Source organism: Pistacia vera, unplaced genomic scaffold (genome assembly GCF_008641045.1).
Source record: "Pistacia vera cultivar Batoury unplaced genomic scaffold, PisVer_v2 Contig57, whole genome shotgun sequence".
Classification (NCBI taxonomy): domain Eukaryota; kingdom Viridiplantae; phylum Streptophyta; class Magnoliopsida; order Sapindales; family Anacardiaceae; genus Pistacia; species Pistacia vera.
In genome coordinates this window covers 326,721-348,102 of record NW_022196412.1, presented here as the reverse complement: position 1 = coordinate 348,102, position 21,382 = coordinate 326,721, and the positions used below count along the sequence as shown (strand labels likewise).

General features: G+C 35.7%; 2 pseudogenes; both read left to right on the top strand.

Moving 5' to 3' along the window:
• Positions 1 to 2,677: 2,677 nt before the first annotated feature.
• On the top strand, positions 2,678 to 15,621 carry LOC116108756 (annotated as a pseudogene).
• A 1,382-nt stretch (positions 15,622 to 17,003) lies between these two features.
• On the top strand, positions 17,004 to 19,614 carry LOC116108788 (annotated as a pseudogene).
• The last annotated feature ends 1,768 nt before the right edge of the window (positions 19,615 to 21,382 follow it).

The following is a 21,382-nucleotide window of genomic DNA, read 5'->3' as shown; positions in this document are numbered from 1 at the left end:
ACAAATAATTCAGGGATCGTTTACATGAGCCAAGATCAAGGGTATAATTTTACAATTTTATCATAATAAGAATCTGCAGAAATATTAAACATGAGTTAAGAGAAACAAACGCACATTGGAGGCTCCACCAAATTTGTTAACGAATGTTTTTGCTACCTATCCAAGTGTAGGATCGAACCCACGTAGTCCACACGAAGACAATCTCAAAAGAACCAAAGAGGGATTTGCTAGATCCTCCTTNTAGATAGATGCTCTCAAGGTAGTTACGGATTCTTAGCTGTTAAGTTTTCGATTATTTTACGTTTTGTGTTTTTGAGGATAAGTATTACTTTACATTGTTTGGTTGGTTAATATGACTATGCTGTTTTTTTTTGGTTTGGTTGGTTAATTTTGAGAGTTATGTTCCAAACTTGAAATGGTTACTTTTATTGCATTTCCCCGTTCCTTCCAATGGTTGGTTTCGTTTTGTTTCATTCCTATAGAATTATTAATATATTTCGTTGATTTGTTTTTTTAATCTACATTGATATTAAGTCTGACGAAGTGATAAAATATATTATTTGTGTTTGGAACAGGGAGCTTATGATCGGAGAAAGCTAAATGGATATGAGTGTGGATATTGTTAATTTAATTCGACAATATTTAATAACCCAGATAAAACTTCGTACATTCTACAACTCTGTTTCTGATACTCCTTTGTGCTTGCATTGTCATTGGTCAGCTTTCTGTGTTAACAGATAATCAATAAGAATAGAATCTATTCATAATGAAATCAAAAGATCAACACATAGATTATAGAGCACAGAATCAATAATTAAAAGTTATAGATAAACTTGTTTGTACCGTGATTTTAAACTCTTGAATTCTTTACAGAAGAAGTGATAGGTTTTCCATAAGCGACAGTAAGCATAGGTTTTTATTTGCAATAACACACACTGAATGGCAACTTACAATGGATTAAGTTGTTTTGATGCATTTGAAAATGAGAACTAGTCAATTTTAATATTGGTTAATTGGGCTAAGCCCACACTAATCATTTACCAAGATTATTATAATAAAATATATTGGACAATTTTAAAATGATCACATAAAATCCATCTAAATATCTCATTTGAACTATACAGTTACCCGATTTTAAATAAAACAGAATTATAATTAATGTTAGTACAATCAAGAAAATTTCTAACATTCTGGTATAAGCGATGGATGATCGGCTCAATTACTTCACTTTTCATTGTGAATTTATCTATTCTACATTCCAAAATTAATTTAACCTTTACATTTTGTCCATAACAATTGATAATGGTTTGATTTGCCATTGAGTGTAGGGCCTTTCTACTAGCATTGTTATTCTACTTACCATTAAGGGGGTGTTTAGATCATATAATATTTTATTATAGGGGTATATTATATTAACGGAAAGAAATATCACTTTAAAGATTACTAGGAATGTTTAGAAAATATGTTTGGTTGGTTTGAATAAATTGGTGAATAATATATTTGGTTGAGAGGATAAATGGGTGGGTGTATTATATAAATTGCTAAATTGCCCTCTTTTTTAAATATTAATATAATAGTATTTTTTATTATTATTTTTTGAATCATTTATTTTAACCCCCTACATTTGAAATTTTGCTAAAACACCTCAGTCATATAAAACTTTAATTTGTAGCAAAATCACCCACACCCACCCCAAGCCACTACCAACAGCCACCCACCATCACCGGCTATTGCCGACAGTTGACGGAATGGCGCACGATTGGTTGTATATAACCAGCCATGCGCGGGCAAAGCCAGAAATGGCCATGGATCACAAATCCCTGGCCGAAAAACAACTAAATCTATGGCCATGAAAAGGCCAAATCTTTGGCTATGCCATTTCATGGCCATAGAAACGCTATATCTGGTTGTTAACAATCCATGGCCAGAAAAGGCCTTACCAACGCACAATCAGCTAGATCCAACTGGTCATGCACCATTACAGTAACTGATGCCGACGATCGACGGTGGTGAGTCACGGCCAGCAGTGGTCTTAGGTGGTTAGAGGTATTTTGTTAACTTTTAAACTTTTTGTAGTTGGGGTGTTTTAGCTAATTTCTCAAATGTAGGGGGGTTGGACAATTGTTATTTGGTAGACATTTGAAGGCAATTGTGTCCGAAATGGTTTTTAATTAAAGGCAAAATGGATAGAAAAATCAGATTACCCCGATAATGTTTTAATAACACCCCCTAACAAGGTAATAAGATTACCCCCTACATTACCAACAATAAACACTATTTGCAATAAAAGATTACCGTAATATTTTATTACTTGCAAACCAAACACATGAATCTTGCAAAATAAACAAAGATTACCCCTGATCCAAATCGCCCCCAGAGGGAAAGCTCGCACACTTTGGTGTTTAACGAAAAGCTCTTCTCTATATATCTTTTTCCACCCATCATATTTTAATGCTGAATAAGTTTGATTTTATATCACAATTTCTATGCTCTTTTTCCTCACTTTCTGTTGCAATATAAGTTCATATTATATATTGCTTTCCGTTACCACTTTCGGACTCATTGTTGTTGGTCATCTGTTTATCAACTTGTATTGCCCAAAATCAATTTTTTATTTCTTAATTGTTTGCTTCAACCATTTACTTTTCTTCTGTGAGGTGATTTCATATGAAAAAACTTCATCACTATCAGTATGTTTGTAGTTTTTGGTACATTGATTTCTTTTGGCATTATATCAACAGGTATATCTTTAAGGTTGTTAATAAAAATAAACTCTTGTTAATTTAGGACATATTGTTGTACCAAAGAATCTATACCCTTTTGATTATGATTATTTTGGTTTTTAACATTAGACTCTTGATACAGGTGTAGCTCAATTATTCAACAAGTTTCATATATTGATTTATTGGATCCAGTAGATTATCTTGGTGTTGTGCGGCCAATCTGAAGAGGATAATTCCCTATTAGGATAGAAGATATTTAGATTAGCTCAATTTGGAAGGAAGATATTCATACTGACTTAGAGTCTAACTAAAGTAGCCGAAGATCATGCAACTTCATAATTCTATATATTTGAATCTTATCTCAACTCTACCACGTAAATAGGTGTTATATAAACCCATCATAACTTGTTTTCAGAGGGGCTGGACAATTGTTCTAAGCAAATTTTCTTAGGAATCATACTGTTCTTTGTAAGCTCTCAAAAGTAATAAGATAGCAGTGGACGTAGGCTCAAGTTCTAACTTGCCGAACCACTTTAAAAATTGTCTTGTGTTCTTATTTATGACTCTTTCTTTTTTATTCATTGTTGATTTTAATTAAATCACACGCACATTCATTTCGGTTCCGATAGGGTCAATTGGAATTCTCTGGTTAGTACAGATTTCTGTATCAACATATTGACGCTAGAAGGAGGGTCTGATTCACATCAGCTCTCCATGTTTTTCCAGCAAGTCTCAACTTCTTCAGCAAATCCCAGCTTCTTTTTCTAGAATCACGTTATCAAATGTGAAAATATGAGCAGGATAAAGTTTGAATCTGGCTAAGCAGTAAACACAAGAATTGTAGCCCTTCAAGTTATCTTTTTTACGGTCCAATAATCATCCAAATCCGAGGTCTATAGCTTAAGTTATCGTTAAAATACTGAAGCCTATTCCAAATCAGAGCTCTCAGATCACGTGGCCAGATCGCTTAGATTGCGCTCTCAGATCTCTCAGATTAGAAAGAGCTCGCTAGCTCTCAAACTCTCAAGCTCCTAAGCTATCGAGCTCTCAATCTAGCTCTTTAGCTCCCAAGTTATCGAGCTCTCAAGCTAGCTCTCTAGCTCCCAAGTTATCGAGCTCTCTAGCTGCCAAGCTATCAAGCTCTGAAGCTAGCTCTCTAGCTCCCAATCTATCGAGCCCCCAAGCTAGCTCTCTAGCTCCCAAGCTATCGAGCTCTTGAGCTCTTGAGCTCTCGAGCTCCCAAGCTATCGAGCTCTCAAGCTAGCTCTCAAGTTAGCTCTCTAGCTCTTGAGCTCCCAAGTATCGAGCTCTTAAGCTAGCTCTCAAGCTCTCCATGTTTTCTGATCGAGCTATGCTCTCAGATCAAGCTCTCCATGCAATCTGATCGAGTAATGCTCTTTGATCAAGTTCTCCATGCTTTCTGATTGAGCCATCCTCTCAAATCAAGCTCTCCATGGTTTCTGATCGAGCAATGCTCTTAGATTAAGCTCTCCATGCTTTCTGATCGAGCTATGTTCTCATATCAAGCTCTTCATGCATTTTAATCTAACTATGCTCTCAGATCAAACTCTCCGTGTTTTTTAATCGAATTCCTCGCACTCTCAGATCGAGCTTTTTATACTCCCTGATTAAGCTCATAAACTCGCTCATTCGCTTGAGATCACGTGTTCAAGATCTTTCAGATCTCTTAGATCGCGCCAGACATAACTCAAGTTCTTGAGTTCGAGACTACAACCTATAGTGCGACAACCATCCAGATCAAAGATATGAGTTTTTGAAGCATGATTACACACTCCAAAAACTGGGGGGCTATTGTTGTGCGGTCAATCCGGAGAGGATAATTCCTTATTAGGAGAGAAGATATTTAGATTGACTCAATTTGGAAGGAAGATATTCATACTGACTTAGAGTCTAACTAAAGTAGCCGAAGATCATGCAACTTCCTAATTCTATATATTTGAATCTTATCTCAACTCTACCACGTAAATAGGTGTTATATAAACCCATCATAACTTGTTTTCAGAGGGGCTGGACAATTGTTCTAAGCAAATTTTCTTAGGAATCATATTGTCCTTTGTAAGCTCTCAAAAGCAATAAGATAACAGTGGACGTAGGCTCAAGTTCTAATTTGTCAAATCACTTTAAAAATTGTCTTGTGTTGTTATTTATGATTCTTTTTTTTTTATTCATTACTGATTTTTATTAAATCACAAACACATTCATTCCGGTTCCGACAGGATCAATCGGAATTCTCTTATTGGTGCATATTTATGTATCAATACTTGGTATTCTCTATAACTTCAATTATTTTTAATTGCATCACATTTTAGGATGGGGCATCAATCCTTCATTAAAATAAGATTTGATATCTAGGTTTGCCACTTTAATCTGAAATCACAAGGTAGTCGGATTTGTTTTGTTTTATGCAGTTATTTTGCTCTTGTTGTCTTCAAATTAATATATCTTTGTTTTCGAATACTTTTAAGCACTTGAGCAATCTTTTCGGCTACAGATTCTATTTGCACTTTGCAGGTATCAGTAGTTTAGTACATTTCAAGCTTCTCAATGAGAACTAAATCATGAAAATTGTTTTCTAAGTTTTGTATGTGATCTGACAGTTGCTTAATCAAGATGAGACACCTTTATTGTACAGTCTAATCTTTGACGAAGGTGTGGTAAATGTCTAAATGATGCCTCGTTTGTACTTTTTAATGCAATTGGTTTCAATATCCTCCTAATCTAATCATATTTTATTCAACTCAAAACATTAATAAAAAATTAAAAATAACTCAACTCAATTCAACTTTACTTTTTCTAAAATACTATTATAAAAAAATCAGAAAAGTGAACCAATTAAAGTCTTAAATGTCTTTCTAACATTGGATTACTAATTGTATCTATGTAGAATATTATTTTGTTTGTTGAGTATATTTTACACGAACAATGCTATGTTTACAATCGAGTCATACAAACAAAAAACAAAAAATAAGGTAGTCATTTTACATAAATTTTGTGCAATTTTTATCTGGTTATATGACTCAATTGTAAGTAAAACATTATTGATATTACACACTATCCTTTATTTTAATCAAACTCAACGTTTTTTTTAAAACTGTTAAAAATCCCTCTATAATTATTAAATACCCTCTTATAAAAATATTATTTCATATAACCAATTAAAACTATCTTTTTTATTAATTTAAATACCGTTTCTTAAGTAAATTAATAAAGATTGGAAGTACCATGGACTGGTAATCAAAAAGAGTTTTTAACAGCTAAAAGAATTAAATATGCACATTGAAATGAAGATTGGAAGTACCATGCACATTAAAACCAAGGAAGGTGACTCTCACCAAACGTCAAATTAATCAAATTAAAGGACCAAAATGTCAAATTAAAGAGCCAAAACGTCAAATTATTCGAGAAAAAAACAAATCATTTACAGATTTTAAATTGAATGAATGAGAAGTATCCCAGTTCACATTGAAGAAATGATTCTTAAGAAATGAAGATTTATCACTATTCACTTGTGATTAAACAGTTTGAAGAAAATCACTATGCTGTTGGGATATTTTTTGGTACTGGGCTGGATTATTTGGCCCACAGCAGATGAGTTGGGTTCTAAAATTAAGGCTCTTTTGATTGGTTATTTAGAATAACATTGGGTGCGTTTGATTTAGTATTTTAGATAGGATTTTGGGGATAGTATTGGGTTATTGGATAGGGGAGTATTACGAGGTAAATTTTAAAAATTTGTAAAAAAACCCTTAGGTTTACTAATTTAATTAAAGACCCTAACAGATAAAATGACAAAAATACCCCCACCACCTGCAGTGGTCGAAAAATTTTGTTACGGCACAGACCGATCGGATCTGTGCTATAACACGTCGTTATGGCATTTTCCGGATCTGTGCTATTTTGTATTTTTGTAAAACAGGATAGTATTTTGAAAAGTTTTTTGGTATATGTTTTAATAGCATTTTCTGAAAATATTTAGGAGTCCGTTTGTTTTATTATTTTGGATAAAATTTTGGGAATAACATTGGATAGTTGAGTAGGATTATTATTACAAAAATAGGATTTGAAGAATATGTGTTTGGTAGAGTATTTTGACCTTAATATTTGTATTGAACATTTGATTGATATATTTTTTTATAAATGATTTATTAATATAATATTTTGGTGCATTTTGTTAAAATAATGTATTATTATAACTTTAAAACTTATCAATTTACATTTTAATAATATTAAACATTTTATTGGTAATTTTGTAACTAATAAATATTAAAAAATGTAAACTCATATTAATTTCAAGTACTAATCCAACTAGAGGTGGAAAAGTAACCCGTCCGGCCCAACCCAACCTAGCCCGCGACGGGTTACTTCTTTTGGCGAGTTGGTCCTAACCCGCCCGCCAACAAAGGCAGGCCGGGTTAGGCCCGTCATTTTTGGGGTAATGGTCGGCCCAACCCGGTCCGTCAACCCTAACCCGCTGGGTTAGGCTGTGGGTCGGGCCGGGTTAACCATATTTTTTGAATTTTTTTTTTGTTTTATTTAGTTAACTTTTCAAATAAATAATTAACGATTTATAAATGAATAAATATAATTGTTTTTAGTTAACTTTTTAGATATCAATAATTTAATTAAATTAATTTTTTTATTAATATTTTAAATATTAATTTAATTTTAATACAATAAAATTGTAATATAAGAAAAATTAGATTTATTCAACGGGTTTATCATTCAGAGTTAACGTTAAGAGGATATTGCCAGTCCTTAATCAGTCTTTAAGGTATAATGAATGATAAGAAAAGCATAAACACAGGTCCCGTTTGATTTGAAGCAGATAAAACACACGCCTCTTAACAAGGACTATTATTCTTTACAAACTGACAATAATTCACAGTTCTGTCAATCTGATAACCACTTAATCGTTAGGCTTTCTAAAGAATCTAAACTTTATGCATATGGGACCATCACAATTCACAACCTCAGTAGTAAAAGAGGAATATCTTCACTGTTTCTTATTCTCAACCTGTTATCTTTTTTTCTTTTTTCTTTTGAAATCTCATCTCCTAACCATCTTTCTACAGGGTCCCTCCCCATACGTATATCCTTAGATTAAGACACCAACCAAATCAAAATTGCAGGTCATGATTTGAAATTATGCTGATTTTAAGCTCATTGAAAAGGGAAACAGTAAGGGTCAATTACTAGCTCTACAAAACCAATTAGGGAGTGTGCGTGCCGTTTGGATATGAAGGAAAGGAGGAGGGTCCCCCATTTTTTAAGGCGGTTGAACCCTCTCTAATGTGGGCCCGGTTAGGGTTGACCCGCCTAACCCGACCCATTTGTTCCACCTCTAAATCTAACTATTTAAAAACATCACATTAATACATATATGACAAAAGTACTAATTATCAACCCTTACAATCATTCTTACACGTATACTCCATTAACAACTACGACATGGTCTACTGTGATGCCTACAGTGCATTCATTATGTTATCCCGTACAGTCGTCATATTGTCTATAATACCTTGCTGCGGTTGACTCGGTCCTTCTCAATTTCAGCCATCTTCTGCCCTGTTTTGGCGATCACAATATACTTGCTCATTACCTGTATTTTCAATATACTGTTAGAAAATAGAGTCCTCCATATTATACATTCTGATAAAATTATGAAGTACACAACATGCCATAACAATTTTCCTTTGTTTGTCTAACGGGTAATTGTTCATTCCATTCAGAATACGGAACCGTCTTTTCAAAACACCAAAGGTTCTCTCGACAACATTACGGAGTGAAACATGTTTGTAGTTAAACAACTCTTGTGGCCCCCTTCGGTTACGGCTGTGATTAGAAATATGGTAAGCCACTCGCCTATGAAGGGCGAGGAACCCCTTTCTATTTGGATAACTTGCATAAACCAAATAGTATTTCTCTGTAATAAAATCATACATGTTATTTGAATTACAGGGCCTCAACAGTGGAGCAAATACGCTATAATACGTCAAGAAAATACTTATACCTGGTGGAGGATGTGGGAATCCAAAATTGGGATCATCAATAATTGAATTTAACACTCTGGAATCATGCGCAGATCCTTCCCATCCAGTAACGACATAAGTGAACATCATCTTAAAGTCACATGCAGCCATTACATTCTATGACAACGTTCCTTTGAGATTCTGGTACCTATCGGCAAATTCATGTGGAATCGAAGCGTATACACGTGTGCCATCAATGGCTCCAATACAGTCCTATCATCAAAATTGAATTTTACTGATATTAACCGACTATCAACATTAATAACACAATGAACTTAACTATCCACTAATAAAAAACATAATGAACCAGTACCTTAAAGAAAGGGTAATATTTTCGGCTGGTTGATATTTCCCATGGAACATCACTGAAGTCAAGTGGTCTGATAAACTCTATCTTCAACTCACATATTGCCTCGCAAACTGCGCCAACATGTTTAGAGATCGTCTCAACTGAATGTTCAAAATCCTCCATCATCGTTCTGATTGTCTCGTTTTTACCAATGATTATTAGAAATATCATAACTTGTTCTTCCACACTCGTCCTCCTGGTTGGTCACAATTTGCCTTGCTCTGACAAAATTTCACATAAGTATGTAAAACAGTCTCTGTCCATGCGGCACTTGTCAAAGATCCTGTCAGCATGGCCATTAAGTACTTCCAACATGTACTCATGACCAGTTAATATGGATGTATGTCGTAGTTGACGCCCAGTTGTTTCTAACATGGCAACACCGCAAAGTGCAATGGCTATATCTGTCAGTATTTCTTCTTCGTCATCTGTAGAACATCATCTTCTTCCTGTACGACTAGACGACACCATTTAAACCTGCATATTTGCAAAACATTGATCCACAATTAACAGTTGTTGTACTACTTAGCAAAATATTATAGTCAATATTTAATTCTAATGACAATCCAAAACTCATATGAAACATGTAATCTCACATAAAACAGTAGCACAATTAATAAGTTCATACAGTAGCGTTATAAATTCTAATTCTAATGACAAGTGCCCACTGACGCATACACAAGTGTTGGCAAACACTTAGGACATGCAGTGTCATCTACAAATTGCGAAAGTCGTTATAAATCCAATTAGCCTTTTCCTTGGGTGGGAGTTTCACGAATATCTCCCGTCACCCTGAGTTTTGATATAAGTACTTCACAACCGGCATGTAAAACTCTATGGGTACTTGCATGACCATCATGATGTCAATACAATTGCTCATGGAAAACGGATTAGATGGACCATTGGTGTTCTCCTTGTCCCTCTCATCTCCACTGCGATTGCTAGCCCTCGATCCTATAGTCCGCTTCTCCACAAGCTCATCCGTTAATCTACCAATGACATCCGCAAGTGATTGTCCCGGGCCGCTTCGCCTCCTCCTATTTCTCGCTCTTCCATGGCCAGATGTGTTTGGCCGTTTTTCCCCTGTCGTCCGATCTGGATCAGGTTCAAAGTCGCTATCATCCATAGGAACCACGCCCTGATTGGAATAAGTGGAGGTCTCCATCGGTTGAGATGTAGAGTTGTACGCATATCTCCCAGTGGCAGTTTGCTTCTCAAATATGATTTCATAAAGGTCCTTGTGAGGAAGTCTCTTGTGGTAGAATTGTTGCGCCAGTGGGTTTTGCTAGTAATGTAAAAGAATAATATATTAATATTTGGCAATCCGAAAAAAAAATGCGTACAATTATGGTGTTGTTTGTTAATATTAGTTAAAAAAGTTGAAAATTTACCTTCACATGTTCTTTCCAAACCTCTACGGGACACGTTGGACTTTGCGACTCATGATCCCAACCAAACCCCGTGTGTTACAGCAATTTCCGCCATGCTTGATATACTTTTCGCAGGCGAAAGTACTTAGAGGTTAGTTGTGTGACGTTGAGTCTCCTCCCAGCCACTGATGATATGTCGTCTAACATTTCCTGGTAATCTATTGTTTTTATTGAAGTACAGTGCAAAGTTTTCGCCTGCTCAGACAACAGGACCAGAAATTTGTGGGTCATCTCAGCAAACCAGCTCATGTTATCACTCATCTAAGGATAGTACGGTGAGAACGACAACCAACATTGGGACACCATACGAATCACCAATCACATTGCAAACAGACATACGCACATGTAAACATAATCAAGTAAACACAGATAAACTTATACCTTGTTCAATCCAACACTGCTTGAAGACATCAATGCAAGGGAAGATGCAGGGGAAGATACAGACAATGTCGACCAAGAGGGTGTATGACGAACTCCAAGTCTGGAAAAACGTCGAAACTTTCGCCTTTGCTGCAAGTAGTAATCGATCTTACGACGTCGGGACAAATTATACTGACATTTATGCATATGATTGTAATCTACAGAATAAATATATCAGTTAGTGAAATCCCAACAAATTATTTCCAATAATCCAATAATTATTTACTCCCAAAATTTATTCATTGCATACAGTATGTTACATACAAAACATATGAAACTGCACAATATTTTGACGCATGTGCTAAACATTGTAAGCAACATAGCACATACTGTAACCGTTAAACCCCACAAACAAATCCACAAATCCAATCGTGCTCATGTGCAGATATTAGTTTGAGTCAACCAATTATAGAACGCAATATTAAAATCGAAATTAAAAGGATTAATGAAAAGAAAAAACAGTACTAACACAAATTATTTCCAATAAAATAAAAATGAGGAAAATTGCATCTCGGGTGTCTTGAAAACAAATAGGTCACAAAGCTCACAAACTGGATTTGGGTGCTTCGAGAGTCTCTTCCCCTTTCTGAATATTTTGGACAGATATGCAATAAAATCACAAATTATGCGCAGATGTTTTGTACACGATATAACCTGCAAAAAAAAAAAAAAAAAAAAAAAAATCATATACAATCACCTTTCCCTTCCCTGAATATTTTGGACAGTTCTGCGACAAACACAATCACCTTTCCCTGTGGACAGATCTGCGACGTGGGTGGTTCACGATAGTGGGTTTGTTCCGATCGATGACGCCGGGGCTTTCCTTGTGGACAGATTTGCGAACGACGGTGGGATCATGGTGGTTGGTTTGTGACGATCGGGGTTGTCGGTGGTTCACATGGGACAGATCTGCAAAGTCGGTGGTTCACATAGGACAGATCTGCAAAGTCGATGGTTCACGGTGCTGGGTTTGTTCCGATCAGTGACGTCGGGGCTTAACGTTGGACAGATCTACGACGACGGTGGGTTCACAGTGGTCGGTTTGTGACGATCGATGATGTCGGTGGTTCACGTGGGACAGATCTGTGAGGATGTGGGTTCACAGTTGTGGGTTTGTTCTGATCGGTGACGTCGGGGCTTAACGTAAGTCGCCGTCAATGGTTTGTGATTCGTGGTGTTGTTTGTGATTATGGTGATGCAGTGGATGATGGTTTGATTCCGGTCACGTTTGTGTTGTGATGATGGCGGCAGATGGTGATGCGTGGTTGCGGTTGGGTGGTAATGCCATGATGGTGGAAGATGGTAATGGGTGGTGGCCATGCGGTTCTGTTGTGAGGATGGTGGAAGATTGATTGGGTGGTGCTGTGGGGTGGTTTTCTGATTTAGGTGGCTGGTCGTTTGTTGAATGTGCTTTGTTTTGTATTTGCAGGTGGAAGATTGTGGTGGAGAAGAAGTTGGATGGAAGAAGAACAAGATGGTTTGTCACGGTGGCGAAGCATTGATGCAGTGAACAAAACTGAGAAAGTGAAATAAAACTGAGAAAGAGAAACAAAAGCTGCAAATTGTCTTCAATGGTCAAAAACCTGTCAGGATACCTGTCAGAATTGTATTTTCAGGGTTGTATTGTCTGAATAATAAGCCAAACGGTATTCGCAAAATCGGTTTGAGAATATGGGAACAAATAATAAGCCAAACGGACCCTAGATTATTTTTAATTCCTTACGTTTGTTAATTTAATTAAACACCCCCAACAATAAAAAAATTATAAATTAACAAAAACACCCTCACCCACCCACGTATTGCCGACAGCTGGCCACCATCATCGGAAGGTGGCTAGAATCTGTCATAATGGTACACTACCAGCTGGATCTAGCAGGTAGTGTGCTGATCTGATCTTTTTTTACCAAATCTATGGTGGATTTGACCGAAAAAAGGCTAGATCAGTGCACAAATGGCTAGATCCAATCGGTCTGACGGTGGTGGCCATAATCTGGTAATATGTGGATGGTGGGGGTGTTTTTATTAATTTATAAACTTTTATTGTTAGAGGTGTTTAGTTAAAATAACAAACCTAAAGGGTTAAAATAATCTAAATATTTTAAGTTAAATAGAATATGATTGGATTTAAAAAATATTAAAACAAACGTATTTTTTAGTTTTTAGGATAAGATAATAGAATAGGATAGGATAGGATAGGAAAAGTGTGCCAAATGGATAAGATTTGACCTTTCACACATAACCTCAACCACTGTTATGTAATTGATTGGCAATTTGTTATATTTATTTGTTTTAAGCTGGTTGCTTGGGATGGCTGTGAATCTCTTCTTCCTCTTTCCCTCTTTCTTCAGCTGCATGAGGGTAATATTTTAGATTATATATTGTTATTCTTAAAATTCCAAACAACTTGGCTTGTAAGGAAGAAGGGGTAAGTGATTAATAGAATCCAAATGATATTTTGGGCTTTCAGTAATATTTTACAACCATTTATCATTTCGCTTTAAAATGGTCTTGCATTCTTTTACATTCTGAATACCTAGTTTTATCATAAAAATCATGCCTCTTTTGTTGCAGGTTGGGTTGATAATTGCATAGATTAGAAGGAAGTTTTACTTTGACAGGTATCACACCATCGTACCCGCAATTAATTTTGCTGCCAATTAGTTCTTTATTGAATTTACTCAAGTTTTGTCTTTCTTTTTACCTTCTTCATGGTATAAAAAATTCACATATGGTTGCTCTTTTACCATTGTTAGTTGGAAAGATATTGTTCTCTCTTAGGGAACTACTAATTGATGGAGTTTTACAATTGTTTTGGTACTGTCCATTAGAAACGACTAAACTCCATCTTCTTGTTTGTCTGGGATCTCCTAACTGATCGGTATATAAACAAATTACTTGACTAACGGTCTTAAGATAAAGCTAGAATTTTCGCTTATGAATATTCTTTATCAGTATTATTGTGGGTTAAAACACCCTGGTTGTATATGTTTTCACAGAAATGTTTGGTATGACTCATCAATAGTTCAGACTTCAGACCATGGTAAGTGGGATTTGTGTGCCATTGGCTTGCCTCTGGTGAACTCTTTCCAGATTCTGTTTGTATTATCTGTCAAAATATATTGATGGGATAAGTTACTATAAATATCTTTTGGAAACTGAAGTACCTAAAACCATGCCAAATTGCAGGGACCGAACAACTGATCGAGAAGTTGCTATTAAAATTCTTATGGCTTACTTTTCATATATTATAGCTGAAGTAATTTTCTAGTTAACCTGTATAATTAATGAAATCATGACCATTTTTTTTCTAGCGTCATACAACTTTGGTCTTCAATTATTTTGTTGGCAACTGTTATTTGTCCTTCCAGCTATTTCATTTGAGTGGCATACTCACCGTTTTGCGGGATTGTCATGTCACACTACAATTAGCACTGTGTGAATAAAGATTCAAGAGTCACCGCTAAGTATGTTGAATGTTTCAAAATGGCTTTTCAATACCTTAAAATGTATTCTTACTCTGTGTGTGTATATAGTTATGTTGGTAATTTCTTGAGCTGTCAAATGATTTGTACATGCATGCTTTTGCAACGATGTCTTTTATATCAGAGATATTCATCTTTCTTTATGTTGGTATGGATGCCTTGGATATTGAGAAGTGGAAGGTTGTAAGCCAGAGGTACTAATTGCATTTAACCTCCCCAACTAATCTGTAAATATATTTATTTGATTGTCTATGCCCGTTTGCCCCTTCTTGTTTTTCTGGGATACAAGAATGTCCATGATGTAACTTGCCCTGCAGCATATATGTATATTATTCTTGTTCTTAATTTTTGTTTTTTTTTGCTTTCCAGTCCTGAAACTTCAATTGCTGTGAGTTCAATGTTGCTTGCCTTGTTCTGGTTGGAAGGGCAGCTTCTGTATTTCCCTTATCATTTTTAACCAACTTAACGAAGAAGTGTAAGCGTAACAAAATTGAATTTAAACAGCAGGTAGGAACTTTGCTGGTCTTGCTTTGATTTTTTTCTTTCTTTCTTGAATTACTAATGACAAATGATAATACTAATTCAGGTTATAGTTTGGTGGGCTGGGCTCATGCGCGGTGCTGTATCTGTTGCACTTGCATACAATCAGTTAAAATGTGGGACAATTAAATGAATTTAATTGCTTTTTAGTTTCAGAAACCCTTTACTGATTTGGTATAATTGGCCGGCACCACATTCTGACTAGACTGTTAGTTTTTTTTTTTTTATAGTTATTGACAGAATGAGACTCCGAGTCTGAAAAAGAATGAGCATTCTGAGTAGTGGCAATATGCTTAATTTGTTCGGTGTTATAACCTTTTGCAATTAGAATACATGAAAACCAAATATTGATGCATAGCCACACTCATTTATTTGTTTATGATAATTAACATGTCTTTTTTACTCTTTTTCCTTTTTCTGATGGAATTTGTGTTATGATGTGTTCGCAGTTTACTAGGTCAGGACATACTTAACTAGACGGAAATACCTTTATGATCGCCAGCATCATCACAATTGTTCTGTTCAGCACTGTGGAAAGGGATCTCTGTCCTAGAGGATTCAAAGTTACCCTTTATTTGGATTGGTTGTTCTATCTTAAGTTGGTATCTGCCCAATGGCTATAAAAAATGGTTGTTCTGTAATTTTACTCGATGTGTTTCAAGTATATGAAGTCTAGCTTGGGAAGGTGTCCAAAAAGTGATCTGTTAAAATCGTCGCTCATTCTCAAATTCTGATGGATTCTTGATCTCTTCTCAAGTGTTTGGATTAATGACAAACCTTCTTGTAAGGTTAATGGCTCTGCAACGGGAAGATTTAAGCAGCTGGACATCCTCTGATCCTATGTCTGTCCGTTGCGTTGCCACTTCTAGCAAATGGGCGTGATGCTAAGCTGATATGCCTCGTCCGGCAAGTCTACGCATGCTTCTAAGCGACCCAGGTCACAGTATCCATTACTATTGGCGGAGATTCGATGAGGCCATCATGAGCCCTATATTTGGCCGCCCACGTTACACACCAGTCGTTGCTCAACAGCAACAACCCCCGTGAATTGTTGATTTAGATATACAGTTTATCATATAGAGCCGGTGGGCTTATCCATGTAAAATAATATTAAACGATAACGGATGGATAAGAAATTTTGTTAAGAGTGAGTACACCTCGGGTTCTAACTCAGTAACTTGTGTAAATATTGAATAAAAAAGAAATTAAGGAGATAGAATACGTTTTACTGATGGTGAAATTTAGCATAGCAGTGTAGTTTACTTTTATTGATGCAAGCATGAAGTTGAAGTGTTGATGGATGTCAGTCTGAGACAGATTACAGATAGTTGGACTCTCGTTGTATAATTTTGTTTGCTTCTTTTATGATAGAAGCTCCAGTCTGGCGTTTTCGACCGTTGCAGTATTTTTGTTCCTTTTATTATTATTAATATTTTTTGTGGCTCCCATACGCTCCAAATGATTTCCTTCACGCAAAGTTGAATTTTGAAAGCCATTTGAATTAGTGGTACATAAATACGTCCAAAAACAGTTTACCTATCTTGTGCATTGTACAGTTACAGTGGCATAAGTTTAGGCTTTTTGAATTTAGATCCACCAACCAAGGCACTATTTACAATTTCACTATCTACTTTTGTAGAAATACTAAAAAACCTGTGGTGCCATCTGATTTAGAACGGCTAAACGAGAGACCACTTGAATCCAATGGAAATGTAAAATTCACACACTTACTTACCCCTCCATTTAACCACCACATGGACATGGGAGTTGGGTGCAAAAGTAAAAATCTAAAAATAATTTGAAGGCATGTGTATTTTGGGTGCCTCGGGGTTTACGACATCTTAAGCATTATATTAATAGATGTGAAATTAGTAACAAGTTTGTATTGTATTTAAACTACAAGTGTTGCAGCACCGCTCAGTCTCTTCTATTTACCAAGTAGCCACGCTCTCTTTCTCTCTTCTCCGGGTTCTCCCCACAAACCGAAGACCACTCAGGTACTCTTTCTTTCTCATTATTTTTATATTTTGTAGTGATAACAACCTGAATATCAGTTGATGTCTGGTTGAGAACACTACAGTGACTGAGAATCCAAAGGAGGACATTTAGGTCTTTCCGTTCTCTTGAGATTTGATTTTGTTTTTTGGGAAGTTCTAGATATTTCTTTCCATATATTAGATTCACATTGTTTTTATTTTCCAGATACTCTGTTTTTGGCAGCTATTATGGCATTTGAAAATTGAAATTCCCTCTTTGGCATTTAGGACTTGAAATGACTGAATTGCCCCTTCATAGATTTGTACAGTTTGCCCTTTTTAATGACAAATGTAGCAATCCAAAGGCTGTTACCCAATTCTGATAATACTATCTGCTCTCTGGACTCTGGTGCTGTCTATTTCTAGGTTCTTGAACTTTTAAAAAGGCTGTGTGAATTTTATTTTTTTGTTTCTTTGTCTTTCGCTTTCGAATTTGATTGTGAAGAAGGTAAGAAGAGTTAGAGAGAGATAGAAAGGATGCTGGAGATGATCAAGAAGAAGGAAACATCACACTGGTGGTGGTTTGACAGTCACAAGAGCTCCAACCGTTCTCCATGGCTCCAAACCACTATTGCTGGTAAACCTCTTTACCCCTTTTTCCTGTTATAAATAATCCTACTCTTTCTTTGTTATTGTTTTCTTTCTTTTCTCTGAACCATGTGCCTTTTGAATCTTGGTTCTAATTCTTGAGTCTCGACCGTTGGAGAATGTGCTTTTTTTTTTTTAATATTCTTGAAGGTTGAATTGTTTTCTTTTGATGTTATGTTACTTTACACAAAAATTGACTTACAAGTGAACATAATTGGTGAAGACTGTTTGTTACTTTGAGGGGTAGAGTACTTCTATGGTTTTAAACTATCTTTTTTTTTGATCTGAAATGGTTTACTGTAAAGAAACAAAAGGATAATTAATGAGGGGCTCACCTTTTGGATTTATTAGCTGTATTACAGAATAATAATACCATCTATGAATTAGTATTACATTGTTTTAGGGTCCACAGTATTATTAGTGGTAGGGATGAGAAAGGATGGGCTTGAGAAATGAATGAATGGGAGAGGAGAGCCTTAGGTTCCTCTGAAGAAGGATATATATTATCTTTTATGTCACTGGTTTTGATGTGTTCTTCGGTCAGATAGTGATGATTTCTAGAGAGATCAATCGAGTGGTGGTATAATTTATTGTGATATGGTGGTCTCAGTGTAGAGGAACCTAACTCAAATGCGTAAAGTTTGTCAGCGCTTTCTATTTGTTGACTTTTAGGATTGGCCTCTTAATTAATAATCTTTAAGCATTGTACAACGCTATTTATGACCAATAATGTACGGGACCCATTAGTACAGTTAACATGTATAACTTTTTTATGATGAACAAGTGTTGCTTCTATGGAACAAGGAAAGTGGTAGGGCCTTGGACTCTCATTTCCTGATTCCCATTTGCGTGGTGGGGTCATGTTCTGAATTCAGAATGCTCCTTTTGTTTGCCCCTTCTTTGCTGTGTGTGGGTAAACTTTGGAATTGAAGGACCCTACAAGTATTTCATTATGTTAAATTATAAAATGCTACTTCTAGTATTATTGGTAGCTAGTTGAACATGTTTCATTCTTAGGTCAACTATTTGTGGTTTGCATACTTCTAATGTGTTACGAACAAATATCTTCCTTAAACACATTTTGATTGTAATTCTCCGTGTTATAACTGCCCCAACTTAAAATTTTATGGTGAATGTTAAAAGATAATACTTTCACATGACTACAATTTTACAGATTAGAACTTTTGAAAATGTTCATATGTGAATCTCTTGATGTTTATTGATGCATCCCTTTCAACTTTCTAACATCTAATAATTCTCTACTCATTGCTCACTTCTATTTATGATATATATGTGATTGGATGCTTTCTTTCATTAATTGATTGACTGGTTGATACAGAGCTAGATAGAAGACAAAGGCAATGCGAAATTGATTGAAGAAGATGCAGATTCCTTTGCCAAACGTGCAGAAATGTTTTACAAGAAACGGCCAGAGTTAATTAGCATGGTTGAAGATTTTATCGGGCCCATCGGTCATTAGCAGAGCGGTATGATCAAGTGAAGTCTGAAACTGGAACTCGTGTCCTAGAACATTTGGATCCATTCTCTTCAGTCAAGCACAAAATCAGAGAAATTATCAAGTGTAATGGGTCAAACCTACTATAGCTACTCAGAGACTTCCGATGCAGAGGACTATGCTGATCTGAAGTTGACAATCCTGAAAGGAGGCTGAAATTGAAATTGAAAATGAAATTGAAGGAGTTGAGGATCCTGAAGTGGAAAATGACACCAAGTTGATATAGAATAAAAGAAGATGAAGATTCTGAACAGGAAGAGGAAATTCAAGTGTTAAAGAATTGAAAAAAGATGTTGTTTCAAGTGAGTTCGTAATGATGAAATCAAGGTGTTGAGGAAGAAAATTCAGAGACTTAAAGAGGAACAAGATACAGGAGGATCAACTAATGCAGAGGATGAAGAGAAGAGAGAAGTGATTAGACACGTGAGCATGACTGTGGGAGTGCTCAAGGAAGAAAATATGAAGCTGAGAAAGTTATAGCTAGAGACTCCAAGAAAGCAGCCCCTTTGAGTTCAAGAAATTGAAGGAGGATTTTAGGAAAGTTATTTAGTGGGTCTTCAAAGTCTCAGGGTAGTGGTTTGCCTCTCTAGATCTCTAGATATGGGTTGGAATTGGATGCTGGGAAGTAGCCTAATCTGTAGCACAGGTTTATATAGAATATAGCATGTAAATGGGGATATTTTAGCTCAACTTAACAAAGTTAGAGTAGTGTACATTTTGGTAGTTCCATTGTTTTTGGTTTACGTTGAAGATGTTATCATATGTATATAGATGTATAATAAAATTTATAATTATGCAAATTTTAATCTGATTCACATATAACCTTTTGGATGTTCAAATTTTCCTATGCTAGTAGCCTAGTAAAGAGAAATTCACTTCACTGCAAACAGAGCCTGCCAGGTAACATTAATGAATATGGCAGTCTCATTTTTAATGGAAAAGAAATAAACTAAACTGTTCCATAAATTTTACACTATCAGTCTCAAAAAAAATTCTTTCTCAACACAATAATAAAGTACACGAATAACAGGAACAACTAATTATTCGTTATTTTTTTTAAAACATTATCCTATCATAATGCCCAACAATGCCATACACACTTGATTCACTAAAATCACTAAAGCAAATACATAACCACAAAAGAATATACAAACATAAAGTGGACGCACTACTGACAATAATTGGAACTGCCATTCAGTACCTCACATACAAGAAGCTGCATTGCAAACAGTAGAAAACCAAAAAAATGCTAACTTTAATGGCGCTGCTGAAACTGAGGAGGAACTGGCAAAGATCCAAATGGTGACAAAGCCAATTCAGGTCCAGGTGCTATTAACGTCTGGATTGGAGGGCTTGGACTGAAGGAATTGTTGGGAGAGATGATCAGTTGGAGAAGGAGCCATACCTTTAGGAGTAGGAAAACAAGGAGTAAGTCTGGTGATAAAGTTGGAGTTGAAGCTATGGGAATAGGAGCACTAGGCAAGAATGCGGGCAGCTGATATTGTGGAGACTTTGCAGTATTTGAGTTGAAGAAAAAATAGTGATAAAGAGCATAAAGTTGCCAAGAAGGACCAAAAGGAAGCCATTAAATGATGCGTAATCAATTCTCCTATAATCAACTTCAATAAATGTGTATATTCAACTTCAAGAAGAGAGAGGAGAGGTAATGAAAAGAGAATTATGAGGAGAATGAGGAGAAGTAAAGGATGGTGAAGGCTTAAAAGTTGAGCTCAAAAAGTGGTGGTAGGGACAGAATGATAGGTGGCAAAAGATGATGGGTTGTCTTATGAAAATACAGCTCTGCATTTTTGCTAAGTGACAAGATTGATTATGCAAAATTCTTCCGGAGCACATGAAGTGGGTGGGTCTTTTATCTTTTCTCTGAGTGTTGTGTGCTGTATACCGTTAGTATGCCCGTGAATTTTTGTTGTGAAGGTTTAAAAAAGACTTTTGCTATAAGGAGAGTGATATTATATTATTATCTCTCTCTCTCACTGATGGTTAACTTGCTGGTACTGTGCGTGAAGTCAATGGGGTTAATTTGGATGCACAATGATGAGTTTTTTCTATTGCAGGGTTGAAATATAATTATTTAGAAAACAGCAGTTTGTAAAAGTAAATATGTTTTGAAATTGAATTCAGAAAGATTTGTTTAAAGTCCAAATAGCAACAGGGGATGAGAGTGAGTGTGAACAGAGCCAACTCTGGTAAAACTTTACTGGGGATAGTAATAGGAGGAGACCATTCT